Consider the following 16,752-nt stretch of genomic DNA (forward strand, 5'->3'; position numbering starts at 1 on the left):
TTCTCCCGAGAAGTTTTGTGGGGAATTGGACAGATATTGAAATTTATCAATACCTATTTGTTTACCCAATTTGCGTTTCAAAGGTTCACAAAAATATGCCTTTTCACTTTGGCCAGTGACTCCCTTTACCCGCTATGTAATTGTTTCTTATTGGCAATCCAGCAAAAATTCAACTTGTTTCTGTTCATTGCAGGTTCCCACCAGTCTTTTTTCAAAACTTGCTACTGTCCGTTTTTCTCTCTGCCTACTTCTTCTGTACCTTCCCCAACATTCATTTTCCCAATAGACATTGATCTCTCTCTAAAGGCTTTCAAAGACTTCCAACCTCTTTAGTTCCCTACTTTCTTATACTTTCAACAATCTTCTTTTTCCCTGTTGCTGAATACTCTCCAAGCTTCATCTAACAGTATTTCCAAATTTCTACTTTCTGTTGCCCTCAGCTTCTATAACTTTTCTAGGGGAGCTTGCAATATTTTGGGTGTCAGGCTACACTGAGAGGTATACGGCTTGTCCTCCCCTCGCTCCTTCTAGCAGCGTTTTTTTTTCTGTTTTTTTTTTTTTTTTTCTTTCTTTCTTTCCTTCCTGCAGTTTAGACACAGACAAGGCCACGTGGATGGGGGAGGTTGAGTTTATCTCACAGCTTGACACAGGTCTGTAATTTATGTTACAACACAGGCCTGGGATATTTCGCTTTCTTGTTTTTCTATTTCATTCAAGTCATAATAAACTTCATATGCAATTCCAATTAGCTCAGCAATAGTTACATTCCTCAGTCCCATTAACCTTTTGCAGATGTCAGAAAAACAGCATATTAAACATAAGTCCATTATTTCCATTATTTTCCTAGATCCAATTCAATCCATGTTCTAGCCACTTTCAAACCACTCTTAAATACAATGTCCCAAGCTCACATCCATCATAACATTTAGTTTGTTCTTTTTCCATATCTCTGAATAGAACATCAATTCAATATGGGTCAGAGTTCAACAACTTAAATCCTTTTGTGGTCTCAAAATTATTAGATAACAATAAAAGCAAATTAACTTAAAGTACTGTATCTCATCCTATTTTCCAAGTTCTGCAGAACAACATTTAATTGCCACTAACTGATATAACCCCACATTCAAACCACAAGTGAATACAATATTGTTTCAAACTTTCTTTTATCAGGATTCCCCACTAAGTTACTCCAGGCTCCATTGGGCACTTTTGGGCTCTTTCAAGTTCTGTCAGGATCTGTAAGACTCTGTCAAGATGTGTCAGGCCCTGTTGGGCTCTGTCAAGCTTTGTCGATCTGTCGATCTCTGTTGGGCTCCCTCGTGATTTGTTGCGCTGTGTGTGGCTCTTACATGCTCTGTCAGTTTCTGGCAGGCTCTATCGGGTTCTGTCAGGATCTGTCAGGCCCTGTAAAGCTCTGTTGGGCTTTGTTGGTCTGTGTCGTGCTGTGTCAGTCCCTGTCGGGTTCTGTCAGATTCTGTCGGGATCTGACCGTCAATAACCATCAGAGCCAAACAGGGCTTGACAGAGCCCAACAGAACTCGATAGGGCCCGACTAATCCCGACAGAACCTGACAGCGAACTACTGAGTCCAGTAAAGCCTGAAAGAGGCCAAAAAAGCATGACAGATCCTGAAAGAACTCAACAAAGCATGACAAAGCGCGACAGGGCATGACACATTTTGACAGAGCCTTACAGATCCCGACAGAACCTGACAGAGCCCGACAGCGCCCAACAAAGCTTGAAGGAGCCCAAAAGCGCACAGTGGAGCCTGACAGAGCTCGACAACACCCAACAGAGCCCGGCAAAACCCCACAGAGCCCTACAACTCTTGACATGACCTGACAGAGCATGATAGACCTCGAGAAAGACTAACAGAGCCTGACAAAGCCTGAAAAAGGGCAATAAAGGTTGACAAAGCCTGGCAGAGCTTGACAGAGACTGTCAGAGCCTGAAAGGGATTGAAAGAGCCCAAGAAAGCCTGACAGAATTTGACAGAGCCTGAGAAGGCCTGACAGAAAATAGCAGGGCTTTACAGAGATTGAAGAAGCCTTGTAGCGAAGAAAGATCCCAAAAAAATCTTGACAGACCAGACAGAGCCTGGCAGAGCCTGAGAGAGACTGACAGATCCCGACAAAGCCAAACAGAGACCAACAAAGCCTGATAGAGCCTGACAAAACCTGACAGGGATTGACAGAGCCCTACAGAGCCAGACAGAACCTGCCAAAGCCCAACAGACCATGACAGATCGCGACGGAGACCGACAAAGCCTGAAAGAAATAAAAAAAGCCCAACAAAGCCCAACATTGCCCAACAATGATTGACAAGGCCTGACAGAGCCCAACAAAACCCAACAGAGCCCAAGCAGGCCCCACAGAGTCAGAAAGAAGCCGACAAAGCCCGACAGAAACCAACAAAGACCGACAGTGATCCAAAAGGCCAACAAAGCCCAACACTGCCCAACAACACTTGATAGGGCCTGACAGAGCCCAACAAAACCTGACAGAGCGTGAGTAGGCCCTACAGAGTCCGACAGAAGCTGACTAAGCCCGGTAGAGCCAATCACAGCCCAAAAATTCCCTAGAAAACCTGACATAGATAGACAGAGCCTGTAACAGCCTAAAAGACCTGGGCAGAGGTTGACAAGGCCCGACAGAGCCCGACAGGGCATGACACACATTAACAGTGCCCTACATGCCCTACAAAGCTTGATGAAGCCCAGCAGATCCTGACAGGTCCTGACAGAGTCCGACAAGGCCTGACAGATTCTGAGAGAACCTAACAGAGCCCGCAAGAGTCTGATAGAGCCCAACAAAACCCGACAGAGCCTGAAAGGGACTGACAGATCCTGACAGAACCCGAGAGAGTTTGCCAGAGACCGACAGAGCCTGTAAGAGCCTGATAGAGCTCAAATAAACCCGACAGAGCCCAACAGAACTCGACAGAGCTAGACAGAGCCCAACAGAACTCGACAGAGCATGACAGGGCCTGAAAGAGTCTACTAGAAACTGAGAGAGCCTGCCAGGGCACGACAGAGCATGACAGAGTCTGACAGATATTGACAAATCTTGACAGAGCCCAAAAGAACCTGACACAATCTGAGAAAGCCTGACACAGTCCTAAAAGGGCCCAACAAAGCCCGACAGAGACCAAGAGGGTCTGACAGATCCCAGCAGAACTCGACAGGGTTGGACAAATCCCCACAGCTCCTTACAGTACACTACAGAGTTCAGTAGGGCCTGACAGAGGCCGACAAAGTGCAACAGAGACTGAAAGAGCTCAACAAAGCTTGACAGAGCACGACAGGGCTTGACACAGCTTGAGAGAGCCTTACATATCATGACAGAACCTGACAGAGCCCAACAGGGCCCAAAAAGTTTGAAAGAACCCAACAGCGCCCAATGGAACCTGAAAGACCTCGACAATACCCAACAGAGTCCGACAAACCTTGACAGAGCCCGACAAAGCCTGAATAATTGCAAGAAAGCCTGACAAATCCTGACAGAGTCTGACAGAGTCTGACAGAGCCTGACAGAGCCTGACAAGGTCTGACAGAGCATGACAAGGCTTTATAGAGCCTGAAAAAGCCTGGTAGGCAAAAAGAGCCCAAAAAAGCTTGACAGAGCCCGACAGAGCCTGACAGAGGTTGAGAGAGACTGACAGATCTTGACAAAGCTACACAGAGACCGTCAGGGCCTAAAAGAGCCTGACAAAACCTGACAGGGATTGACAGAGCCCTGCAAATCCTGACATGTCCTGACAGAGCCTGATCAAACCTGAGAAAGCCCAGCAGAGCCTGCCAGAGTCCAACAGAGCTCAACAGAGCTTGACAGAGCCCACCAGGCCTTGACAGAGCACAACAGGGCATGCCAGTGCCTAATACAGCTCAACAGGGTTCGACAAATCCTGACAGCACCCGATAGAGAACTATAGAGTTTGGCAGGACCTGACATAGGCTGAAAAAGTGTCAGGTGCCAGACAAGGTCTGACAGAGCATGACAGGACTTTACAGTGCCTGAAAATGCCTGGTAAGGCAGAAAGAGCCCAAAGGAGCTTCGCAGAGCCTGATAAAGCATGACACAGATTGACAGTGCCCTATATACCCCAAAAAAACCTGACAAAGCCTAATATGGCCTGACAGATCATGACAGAGCCCGACAAAGCCTGTGAAAACCAAACAGAGCTTGATAGATCCTGACAGAACCTGAAAAGGCCTGACAGAGCACGTGTATGGGGATATAGCAGAAGATTTGGCGAGGAGATTAGTTAAATGTAAATACGCTCAAGTGAAATGCACCTGTCTGTTTTTTTAAAAAGCACATACATCACACTAATTGTTTTACTGACCTTGTGTGCTTGATGAATAGAACCTCTGTGTTAAGTAACATAGGCCTGTGAGAAACTCTAGGCACCTTATCCCTATGTCTGAGATTCCTGCTTTGTTGTGAGAAAGAGCGGGAGGTTGTGCCTGCCTGAAGCCTTGAAATACAGGCGAGCTCAGCAGGCCCAGTGATCTTTCAGCAGGGCTGAACTTACCAGCGCCCGCGTCCCTGCTGGCGTCACCTCTGCCTGGGAGCTTAGGTGTGGCTTCGGAGATCCCCCAAGTAGAGAGATAAGTAAAATAAAACTTAATCCTTGCAATGTATTCGTGGCCTCTGGCTCTTCTTGCAAAGTGCCTGCATATGTGTACACACAGATCTCGACAGAAGCTGACAGGTCCAGGCAGAGCTTGAAAGAGCCCAACAGAACCTGACAGTATTTGAAAGAGCCCAACTAAGCCCAACAGTGCCCGACAATGCTTGATAGGGCCTGACAGAGACCAACAAAACCTGACAGAGCCCGAGCAGGCCCCACAGAGTCAGACAGAATCTGATGAAGCCCGATAGATCTCATCACAGCCCGAAAATGCCCCTAGAGAGCCCGACATAGATAGAAAGAGCTTGTCATGGCCTAAAAGACCTGGACAGAACTTGACAAGGCCTGACAGAACCTGACAGGACATGATGCAGATTGACAGTGCCCTACTGAGAGAATTGGTCTGAAGATGGAGAAGTATTTGCCTGAACATCACCATCAGGAACTGAGAGAACTGAGGCCCTGACAGAAAGAACGCATGGACAATGACTTGGAGAGAGGCTCAAGGAGAAGCATTGTGTTGCACTGGTTTCTCCGATACGGGGGGGCTGCTGCTTACAATGGTTGCTGTATGGATTTTGCCTGCTGCTTCAGCCAAACCAGCCCCTACCTCCTGAAAGTTATTGTTACGAGGGTCTCTTCAACCCAGGGACAATAGCTGCCGTCCAGAAGATGTGTTCTCATCTGCAGCCTCAGTCACATCTGTCCCCCACCTGCTCCCCCAAACAATGTCCAATGAAAAGGAGCATGCCCAGAAGCTCACCAAGGGTCCTGAGGTCACCCAATGGACCAGAGAAACACCCCTGAATGCAGGTCACGTAAGCGTTGGCAAAAGAAAGCGTGAATCTTTCCAGACTGCGCAGTACAAGCCTGGGTTGCAAAATCAAGGCAGAGACTGGCCTCAAACAATGGGAGCGAGGGGGGGGTGAAGAAGCCTAAGAGATGACTCCCGAACGGACACTGTGGAGATCTTCCCACCAGAGGATCCTGAACCACGACAGAGGACCAGCAGGACTCTATGGGACCGGAGACCATAGGGATGCCTCTGAAGCTTGACTGGTGGTAAATGCAACCTCACTTCTCATCTTTACTTTTACTGTTCCCCGTTTCTTTTCCCTTCTCTTTTTCTTACTCTCTCTTTCTATCGCGTGCTGCTTTACGGGCAAGTTAATAAAGTAACACTGTTTGATTGAACCATAACCCCTTGGCCTTTTGGTTGACTTAATTTTGAGCTCTGAGATCAAGGTAAACGAACCATCACGAGTCCATCACCGAGTGGACCATGACATTTAATTGGCGACGAGGATGGGATTCTGGGAAAACAGAGGGGTGTAGGTAGTGTATGGTCTGCACCAGGGGAAGGACATTTTGTCTCAGCCGCACCTAGCCTTACACTGATTTATCAGTGAGAAGTGTCTAGAACGCAAGGGAGGTGATTCAGATTTCCCGCACACCATACACGCCTTGGTGTAGAGCACCCCAAACTCGAGTTGAGGGTTCTGTTTCCCGGAATCTAACACAAAAGATCTCAAAGTGCAGAAGGGGTGTTGTTTTCATGATAATGAGTATTGTCTGCTAGGGAGAGTGAAGGGGCAATCTTGTGTGTTTGTGTAGCTAAGTTAGGTCCTCCCATAGCAGATTTCTAGACCTCTTCAACCACTCGGGAAAGAGAAGGGTGATGCAGTTGTTGCTGTGGTTTTCGTAACTAAGTTGTGCCTTCCTAGAGTGTGTACCGCCCCTTCGTAGTAAGAATGACTGGAAAAGCTGACAATCAGGACTTTTGGCTAGCAAAAGATCGGGACTCGTTCTACACGCTTTTAGCAAAGTATGGAGCCTGACCCTCCATACCCGGAGAAGACTGAGCTCATGATAATTGGACTAATTTACAGAGTGTAGTGGACCGAGTGATTTCTTTGCAGACTAAGTGTAAGTTTGGATCAAATAGAGATAAGACTGCAGTCTGCGCTGTTTTAGGAGCCAGCCTAGTAGCGGCAATCGAAGATCGCTTCATGCGGCACAGTAATGAAAGTAAAATAATAGAATCTCTTGAAAATCTGGTGCAGGTCCTGCAAAAAACAACCTCCAATTTAGAACAACAATTAGAAAACTGCTTTCAACAATTAGAAAAGGAGAGGGAAGAAAACTGCTCACTGAAAGCTACTCTAAAGGAGAACACGGGGGTGCTGAGGGAGTGGGAGTTAGAGGGGAAAAATATCCGACACATAAATCAAATCTACCGTCGGAAAGAATTGGAGGACACGGGAAAACGTTATGACGAATTCCCACACGTGAGACCCTTAGTTAAAACAGAATACTTTTATGCAAATGAGGAGGATACTGACCCTCGCATTACAACTAAGCAAACACCTTACACTGCCACTGAGCTGGCCCAACTTAAAAAAGAGTACGGTCGCCTCCCTAAAGAATCTGAAACTGAATATATGTGGCGTGTATCCCTAACTGGGGGAGACCAAATTCAGTTAAGTGAACAAGAGGCAAATGGATACTGGGGGCATGGAGTCTTCTTAACAACTGGTGACAGACATGCCCCGTGGTCTCTAACCCAGTGAGCTGCTTACTGGGCTGGAGGGCTAAACCCCTTAGATAGGGGAGAGCCCTTAGCAATTACTGGCACATCTGATCAATTGTTAGAAAGTGTACACAAAGCAGCCTGTTTGTAAATGATACATGAAAGGAAATTAATTCCCGAATGTGAATCCCCAATGATGTTGCCAGTGAATCCTGACATGATGACTCCCTTAATAAGGGGACTTCCAGAGTCACTAAAATCTACTGGAATTAACATTCAAAGGAGAATCACACTAATGAGCCCAGTAGAAAAATCGGAAAATATGGCTAGGAGCCAGGGTAACAGAAGTGGGAGCCAGAGGAAAGGAACTAATACTAGCATGGATGCCTCTTTCACCCCTCCCCCGACTTCCTGCAATAACCAAATACTCAAAAGGTGTGGACGTGGGGGGAAGTAACACAAGAATTGATAGATTACAATAGGAAATATGGCCCAGTAAAAATCCTAGAAGAGAGGTCAAGAGGAATCCGTAATATTGAAATCAAAAAGCTGCCCCTCTCTGCCAACACTGCTGCTGTTACCGGTATCCCAAAAAAAAGAACATCCATGCATTAAAACAGCAAAGGGAGAACAGCCTAAGGCCCAACAACAATGATGGGTTTTAGGAATTAAAAAGGGAGTTCCCAGAGATATAATGGAAGGCTTACCCCTTGATAAACTTAGTAAACGAGTATCAAGGTGGCGAAATCCAAAAGAGCCTTCACAGAATGTAAAAGCAATCCTACCTGTTATACCTTCAGCTCCCTCCCCCGTCAAGGATGAAAGTCTCTCCCAGAAACAGGAAAACTAGAACCTCTATTCCTTAGTAGTGAGCGGGGGAATGGGGGATGGATTTATATCCCGCAGCTCATGCGTACCAAAGGGGGCCCTAAGCATGAACCTGTAACTTTTTTCATTGACACCGGTGCACAAATTTCTGCTCTAAGTGATGTAGATGCTGACAGGTGTGGAGTTTTTCCCTCGAAGCGACGTTTTTGTGTCCTTAATGCTTTAGGGTCAACAGAAGTTATGAAAGTTGCTTGGGTAAAATTCTTGTTGCCAGGAAATGAGAGCACAGTCACTATTAAAATGGTGATTGGAGACATTCCTAACAGTTAGCTAGGTATGGATACCCTCAAAGGTAGACAGTGGGAAGTTTCAGAAGGATTATTGTGGACTTTTGGATTGTCACATCGAAGGCTATTGCAAGTCGCACCAGCACTCCCATGTAGTCATGCTACAAATGTAAAACAATACCCGTTGCCCCTTGGTGCCAAAGAAGGCATCAAACCAGTTATACAAGAAATGTGAGTCATAATTAACACACACTCTCCTTTTAACTCTCCAGTGTGGCCAGTTAGAAAGCCCAATGGGATGTGACGACTTACAATAGATTTTCGGCAGCTAAATGCCAACACCGATCCTCTAACCACCGCAGTCCCCAATCTGGCTGAACTAATAACCATGATACAGGAAAAGGCTCATCCAATCATGGCAACAACAGATGTCAAGGACATGTTTTTTATGATACCATTGCAGCCAGAAGACAGAGATCGTTTTGCTTTCACCTGGGAAGGACAAGAATACGCTTTCACCCGACTTCCGCAGGGGTACAAACATTCTCCCACATTAGCTCATCACGCTTTAGCCCAAGAGCTAGAAAAAATACCCAAACCCGAAGGCATAGCTGTTTATCAGTACATTGATGATACTCTTGTGGGTGGAAATGAAATAACAGAAGTAGGGGTAACCCAACAGGATATAATTACACATTTAGAAAATCTGGGTTTGCAAATTCCCCCCGAAAAGGTCCAAAAACCCTCACAAGAAGTAAAATTCCTGGGAATCTGTGGAAGGGAGGGATGACCTGCATCCCGCCGGACACTCTTGCTTCCTTAGTTCAGATCAAAATGCCTGAATCAAAAACGGATTTGCAGCATGTTTTAGGGTTGTTAGTTTTTTGGAGGAAACACATCCCAGACTTTTCTGTCATTGCTAGACCTCTTTACGATTTGTTAAGAAAAGGGGTAAAATGGGAATGGACAGCTTCTCAGGAAGAAGCTATGTGATTACTAATTTTTGAAGCAACAGCTCACCAAGCCCTTGGTCCTATTCACCCTACAGACCCTTTTCAGGTGGAATGGGAGTTTGCTTTATCAGGCTTGTCAGTCACATATGGAAGAGAAGCCCTGAGGGTCCAACCCGACCTGTGGGATTTTTCTCCCGGGGTTTTAGGGATGACAAAAAGAGATACACTGCTTGGGAGAAAGGTTTGTTTATTGTTAGTCTGCCTCTAGTAGAAGTAGAGAAGATTGCACGACAGCAGCCAATCGTATTAAGAGGCCCATTTAAAGTCATAAAAACAGTCACTTCTGGGACCCTTCCTCCTGATGGGGTAGCCCAAAAGGCCTCGGTACGAAATAGGTATGCTCAGATTGAACACTATTGCAACATTTTCTCAGTATCTGAAGGAGCTTTGAAAAATCTAGCTATACAAGAAACTGAGAGCTTGGACGATGACCAAGATAAACCTGCCTCAGTGATTCAAGTCGCACCTCCCTTTTCACATGATCGGTCAGCTAGTGCTTGGTTTACTGACGCTTCTGCAAAAAGAGAAGGAAAAGTGTGGAAATACAGGGCAGTCGCACTCCATACCTCTTCCAATGAACACATTATAACAGAGGGAGAGGGTAGTGCACAAGTAGGTGAATTAATTGCAGTATGGAGTGTTTTCCAACAGGAAGCACAAACTGCTACCCCTGTACACATTTATACTGACTCTTATGCTGTGTTTAAGGGCTGTACCGAGTGGCTTCATTCTGGGAGCAAAACGGATGGGAAGTTAATAGGATTCCAGTGTGGCAAAAAGTGGCAAGGAAATTTTAAGTATTGCTAAAAAAGGAATCTTTGCTGTGGGCTGGGTGGCTTCTCCTCAGGTAGATGGGGAATCCGCAGGAGAATGGAATAACCGAGCTGATGAATTACCAAGACTGACCCCTGTACAAAAGGATCAAATTTCAGAAGACTGGGAAGGCTTGTTAGAATGGTGTACATGTAAAGCGCAAACACACTGGAGCTAAAGACTTGTATCATGAAGCTCTGGTCTGAGGCTGGCCTGTCACCAGAGAAATGTGTAAAACCTGCATATCAGCTTGCGAACAATGTTGGAGACGGCTAGAAAGGCACCCTTTAGAAGATAACCCTCTGCATTTAAGGGAAGGAAAAGGTTTGCGGGATGCCTGGCAGGTGGATTACATTGGCCCCTTCAAGAAATCAGGGGGCAGGCACTTTGTACTGGTGGGAGTGGAAATTACGTCAGGACTAGTCCAAGCAGAAACTTTTAAAAAAGCTACAGGTGAAAATACTGTGAAAGAATTGCGAGAATTGTTTGGAACTTTTCCAAAGCCACAAGTCTGACAACGGTTCCCATTTCATTGTTAAAATCGTACAAGACTGGGCACAAAGTGAAGGGATTAAATGGACTTTTCACACCCCATATTACTCACAGGCTAATAGAATTGTAGAAAGAACAAACGGCCTCCTAAAACGGCTTTTGAGACCTCACGAGGGTAATTGAGATACTCGTCTGTGGCAAGCTGTCACAGGGGTAAATGACAGGTGGGGGGTAAATGGATGCCCCAAAATCACTGCTTTCTGTCCAAAAACCCCTTCCTTGATTCCCTCTCTAAAGGGACCAAATGATTCCAAGGGTTCAGCCCATTACTCGGGACAGCCAGTCCTGGTGGAACTCCCCACTGTGGGAAGTGTACCACTGGTATTGAAAACTCCTTTAAACACAAATTCATGGGTAGCTTCCAATGCCCTGGGCAAGGAGCATCAGATAAATACCCGCTGGATATTTCCATCATTTTAATTATTTTTGCCTCGAAGAGGTGAGTCCCGTTTGTTTTCCTTTCTGCAGAAGAACTCTGAGGGACAGAGAGAATAACGTGAATCATCCAAGAATCAAAACTGAAGGCCTAGTTTGTGAAGATGACCAAAAGTATAATTGTGTGGAAAATGTAGTTATGATTCGTGCTGAAGGAGTGCAGCTATGCTGCTTGCATGAAGGCTTGCAAGGGGGACATTGCGAGGGTTGCAAAACACATTGTGGTTGCTGGTGGGACCCCCTCTTAACCAAATAGGGCATGGAGCTAGTGAGGCGCAGAATGACCTTACAGCCCTTGAGGTTATAAAGAAGGTATGTATTTATCTATGACGCCAGACACACGGGGAATCATTTCACCTAATACGTGTGTAAAATTACAGTAGCTGTGAGTTTGGTTAAATGCAGTCAAGTGTTACATATTCATGAAAGTTTTAGGAATGCCTATACTTATTTATAACCTGTCTTCGAGAAGGCGGTTCTTATTACAATGAGTTCCAGGACACCATGTCCAGAGTCTCCACCTCCGGCTCCTTCTGGTCGCAGCTGAGCAGTGATTGTTAATGACATATGGTGACCCCGACGTGATCCTGCCTGAAGAGGATCTCGCATGAAGAGGAGACAGCGTGAAACTGTGACAGCCAAAGAAGAGCTGTGGAGACAGAGCCCGGTACAGCTGATAGAGCAGCCGAGGAGAGCTGCCGAAGATCCGGATCATTGAAAAGACGCCACACTAAGAGTTGGTGAGCTACCAGGAACGGGGAGGGGGTGGAACTTATCTAAAGAAGAGGGTATTATATTATCTACATGAAAGTTGCTTCTGAAGAAGCAGGGTATTAGCCCTCTGGAACTGGCTTTACAAAGGAAGGACTGTGTTACTATGGGGAAAGCACTAGTGAAAGATGCAAAGAAACAACTGAACTGTTAACAACATGTCACTTGTTGCTAGAGACTTTCAGAGGATTAAAAGAGCAACGGGAACATGCAGAGACAGCGGGGAGGGATGGTCTTCCTGGCTCTCCTGGGCCAGATTCAGAGGAAAAGGCGAGATTAAGTACTACTCCAACTCTCCCTGTTACTAAAGGTTTGTCAACACCGCCCAAGTCCATATTATCTGATACGGATAAGGATCCGCGACACTTTCTTGGAAAGTTAAAGGGAATAGAGGAGGAGCGTACGTATGTGTGGCCCCGAGATCAGATAAAAGCTATGAAAGACTCACATGAAAAAACAGCGTTGGGTTATATACGATCTCGGGAGGGGCCCCCGGAGCACCGGTCAGAGTAGTGCATTCAACCGACTGCTCCGCCGTCATCAATCACGGTTCAAACATGTGCTCCACCATCATCAATCGCGGTTCCGCCGTCTGCGTCACCGCCATTGGTCACAGTTCAACCTTCTGCCCCGCTGCTATCAGTCGCAGAATGAAAAAGTGGACTTTTTTTTTTCCTATCCCCCCTTGCCTGGAGATTTAGGTGAGGAAGATCCTCCTGTGGTGAGCCAGAGTGAGCCAAATAACGTAATTTCTATACACCTAGGTCCCCTCAGCCTGCCCCCGCCCCCCTCCCACGCTGCTGCAGAGCAAAATCCTGAGGGTGGGGGTAGAGTTTCAGAGCGTAAACCGAACTTACCAAAAAGCTGGGATTTAACCCCCAACACTTGGAAGAGACACTAATTGACACACCACAATTACAGGCACGATAAATTCCTGAAATCCTGAGGCAGTCAAGAGACCTCGCATATCAAGCTATGATAAAGGTGCCTGAAACCGACAAAGCAGCCAAATCATTTGCAACTATTAATCAGGGTCCCAATGAGAATTACATGCAATTTATTGACCATCTTCAAGAGGCCATCAATAAGCAGGTTGAAAACTTAGAAGCTAAGGAAGCACTGGTGTTGAAATTAGCAGTAGAGAATGCTAATGTTTGCTATCAACATATTATCTGCGAGTTTTACAGTACATATTATGTGTTTCTGTGTGTTGCCTCTCTGAAAATCAAGCAGCTTGTCAGGAATGTGAGTTAATTGTTTCACTGGTCGTTGTTAGAATTGTTTCTTTGTGGTATAAGTGCGCCGTAAAACCTTCTCCCCACTTTTCCCACTTGCGCTGCAAGCAGCCCTGTGCTTTCCCCCCCTCCCTCCCTCTTCTCGTAGTTTCTAGTTACGAGATGGGGTCAGGAATGACTGTTTTCAGTCGTGTTCATAAGAAATCGGTATTGGGAGGTGTTTTAGAACATAGGAAAGCACTTGGAAATATGAGGAAGGAAAATCTTGTGAAATATTGTAATAAATGGTGGCTGCTGTGTAAGTTTGATGATTGGGAAAAGTGTCCGGAGAATAGAACCTTGAAGTATAACTCTTTGTTGTTTCTAAAGTGAGAAGAACAGGAGAAAAATAAAACTCTACAAGAGATCATCGAATCATTTCAGACAGTTTTACAGGTGGAATGGTTTGAACTTCAACAAGCTGAGAGAGAGTTAACTGATAACACACAGGTCACAGTAAACTTGCTGAAGTCTGCAATATGCTCTCCTCATTAACCTGTTTTCTTTGTGGGTATCTATTTAAGCATGTTGCAGTTTTAGTAGGCCTTTGTTGTGTGGTCCAGTGATTTCACAGACTGTTAAATAACGAGAATGAGACTCAAAATGTGCGTTTTGTGATAATACAGAAGATCATGAGTAATTTAGTTCTTTACTGTGTGAATGTGATGGTAAAATTTTGTGTGTAGTAGCTGTTATTTTTCTTTCTAGCACACTAGCTTTATTCCGGCATTCAGACTTGCACAACTCTGTGATGGGCTGTGTTTCATCACTATGTACTAAATTTGGCTCTTGTGTATGCACACCAAGTAAAGAACCCTGGTTTTGGGATAACAGTTGTAGCACCCCAGATGAGACACTGATAAAAGCCTTGCCCGGTCCAGCTTGCTGCAGCGGCGGGGGGGGCCGGTGCCGATGGGGCTCCAGCGCACACTGACCTGTTTTGTCAGGGAGACCCAGCAGCACCACTACCTGGCTGAGCAGTAAGTGGTTCAAAGGTGCAATGCTAAAATCGAGATATTGTCTTGAATAAGTGTAACTCTGATCTGTCTGCATATTTGAACTTGGTATTTGGTTTTCATATCTGAGCTCAGTATTTTAATTTGCATATTTATATTTGGTACCAAAATAAATTTGTTGGGGGAGATAATTACAAAATGGGAACCGGTTCCATTACTAAAATTCCACCTTGCTCCCCCTTAGGATGCATCCTTCCGCATTAGAGTAATTGCTTCTATTGTTATCTAGTAATTTTGAGACCAGAAAAGAATTTAAATTGTTAAACTCTGATTTGCATTGGAAAAAAAACAAAAAAAACAAAAAAACCCCACACTTAAATGTTACGATGGATGTGAACTTGGTATTGTATGAAGATGTATTTAAAAGTTGCTACAGTATGAACTGATTTGGATGTAAGAAACTCAAATAATGGATTGATGTTTAATATGCTGGTTTTTTGACATCTGTAACTTGTGAAACGTAAATGGGGCTGAGGAATGTAACTATTGCTGAGCTGCTTGAAATTGCATATGAAGTGTATTATGGTTGAAATGAAATGGGAAAACAAAAAAGCAAAATATCCCAGGCCTGTGTCGAGCTGCGAGGAGTTTGCCAGAGCCTCCTACTTCATACCAGCGATTACGCCAGCTGCGTGGCCTTGGTACATCTGAACTGCAGAAAAAAAAAAACCACAAACAACCTGTCTTCCTGCTGCTAAGCGGAGAAAGGGGGGCTTTAGTCCCCCTGCTCTGTCTTTTATGTTCCCTGGAGTATTGTCACCCATCCTTGTTGTGGCACTGTGTTGCTTCTCGACATTGAATGAGGGGTTGTTGGTGTTGTTTCTTTTTGCTTCTGTCTTGTTTCTTAGGTTTTGGCACATCTTAGGAAAGAGCTCATCATTTTACCTCCTTGCTGAAGTCAGTCTTTTCACACTGGTCAGCTTTTGGGGGTCAGAGCGCTCAGTACTTCTCTGGGTCAGACTGGTACTCATTTGGGTGTGGAGTAGAGCCAGGCTGGTTTGATGTGGAGTTCAAACTGATTTGTTTTCATGTTGAGCTGGACGTCTTCCCATCTCAGATGGGGGTGAGAGGGAGGTTTTATTCCCCCCCGCGCCCCTCCCCTAAGCAATGTTACTGCTAGAGACCTGTAATACTGCATGAAGGAGTCTGAGGGTGAAATTTAAAGGCATCACCAGTGGATCCATACTTCTAATGAAGCTGGGAAATTAAACAAAAATATTATATATATATATATATATATATATCACAGTATCACAGTATGTTTGGGATTGGAAGGGACCTGAAAAGACCATCCAGTCCTATCTCCCTGCTGGGGCAGGAACGCCTAGGAGAGGTCGCAAAGGAACATGTCCAGGCGGGCTTTGAATGTCTCCAGGGAAGGAGACTCCACAACCTCCCTGGGCAACCTGTTCCAGTGCTCTGTCACCCTCACTGAGAAGAAGTTCTTTCTCAAATTTAAGTGGAACCTCTTGTGTTCCAGCTTGATCCCATTACCCCTTGTCCTATCATTGTTTGCCACTGAGAAGAGCCTGGTTCCATCCTCGTGGCACTCACCCTTTATATATTTATAAACATTAATAAGGTCACCCCTAAGTCTCCTCATTCTGTGGTAACTGGTTGTAAGAGACTTCTTAGTAAATTCACTGTGCTAGTTTTTGAGGTCATGGGAGAAAACGAAAGAAAAGCTGTTTTTTGAGACTAATAGAATGCCAAATTCGGAACAAAGTTTTAATACATGAATTCTTGTATTTGCCAGAAAGCCCTGTACCTCTCTTGGGTCAAGATTTGTTAAGTAAATTGTAAGCTGAAATAACGTTTTCTGAGAATTCTGTTTAGTTACATGTCCTACAAGAAGCTGCTTGGATGGTGCAGATCTACTTGTGCAAGTGAAAAATTTCCAGGGAAATTTTGAATGCTCTATTTCCACTAATATTAAGAGTCAGTGTTTCGATAAAGCAAACACTGCACTGATAGATCTGAAACAGGACTTCGATCTGGTAAGGGAAAACAATATCCAATAAATATGACAGCCAAAATGGAGTTAGAGATTTTGAGGAATAAATTTATGACAACCTTACAGGCTGACTGCATTCGATTGGACTTGCAGATTTGTCTGTTTACAGCTACAACATAGAAAAAACCTGTGGCTCTTGTGGGACAGTATGATGAGATTGCTAACAGACTGATATACTGATTGTTACTCTGATCAAGAAAAGCAGGGAATGAATTTAAGTCTCAAAAGGCCATGATCCTTTTGTCATACATGTACCATTTGTGAAGCTTAATTTTGATTTTTTTTTATTTGCAATCTATGTCTTTGTAAATTGCACTAGCTGGTTTTCTTAACAGCACAGCTTTTGGCATGCATAAATGTAAAATGTAAATTGCTGCAGAACCTGCAATTCTTTAACATCAGGTCATAGGCCATACGTGTATCTGGTCTGATCCTACATACTTGCACAGTTTTTGTTGAGGGTTCAGGAAAGTCTCATAAAGCTGTAGTGGTTTGGTGTGAAGATAACAATTGGCATCATTCTGTAAAAATTATTGAAGGTTCAACCCAATTAGTAGAACTTGGTGCAGCCTTACATTACTTAGAGC

This window comes from Patagioenas fasciata, chromosome W, assembly GCF_037038585.1.
Source record: "Patagioenas fasciata isolate bPatFas1 chromosome W, bPatFas1.hap1, whole genome shotgun sequence".
NCBI classification, from domain to species: domain Eukaryota; kingdom Metazoa; phylum Chordata; class Aves; order Columbiformes; family Columbidae; genus Patagioenas; species Patagioenas fasciata.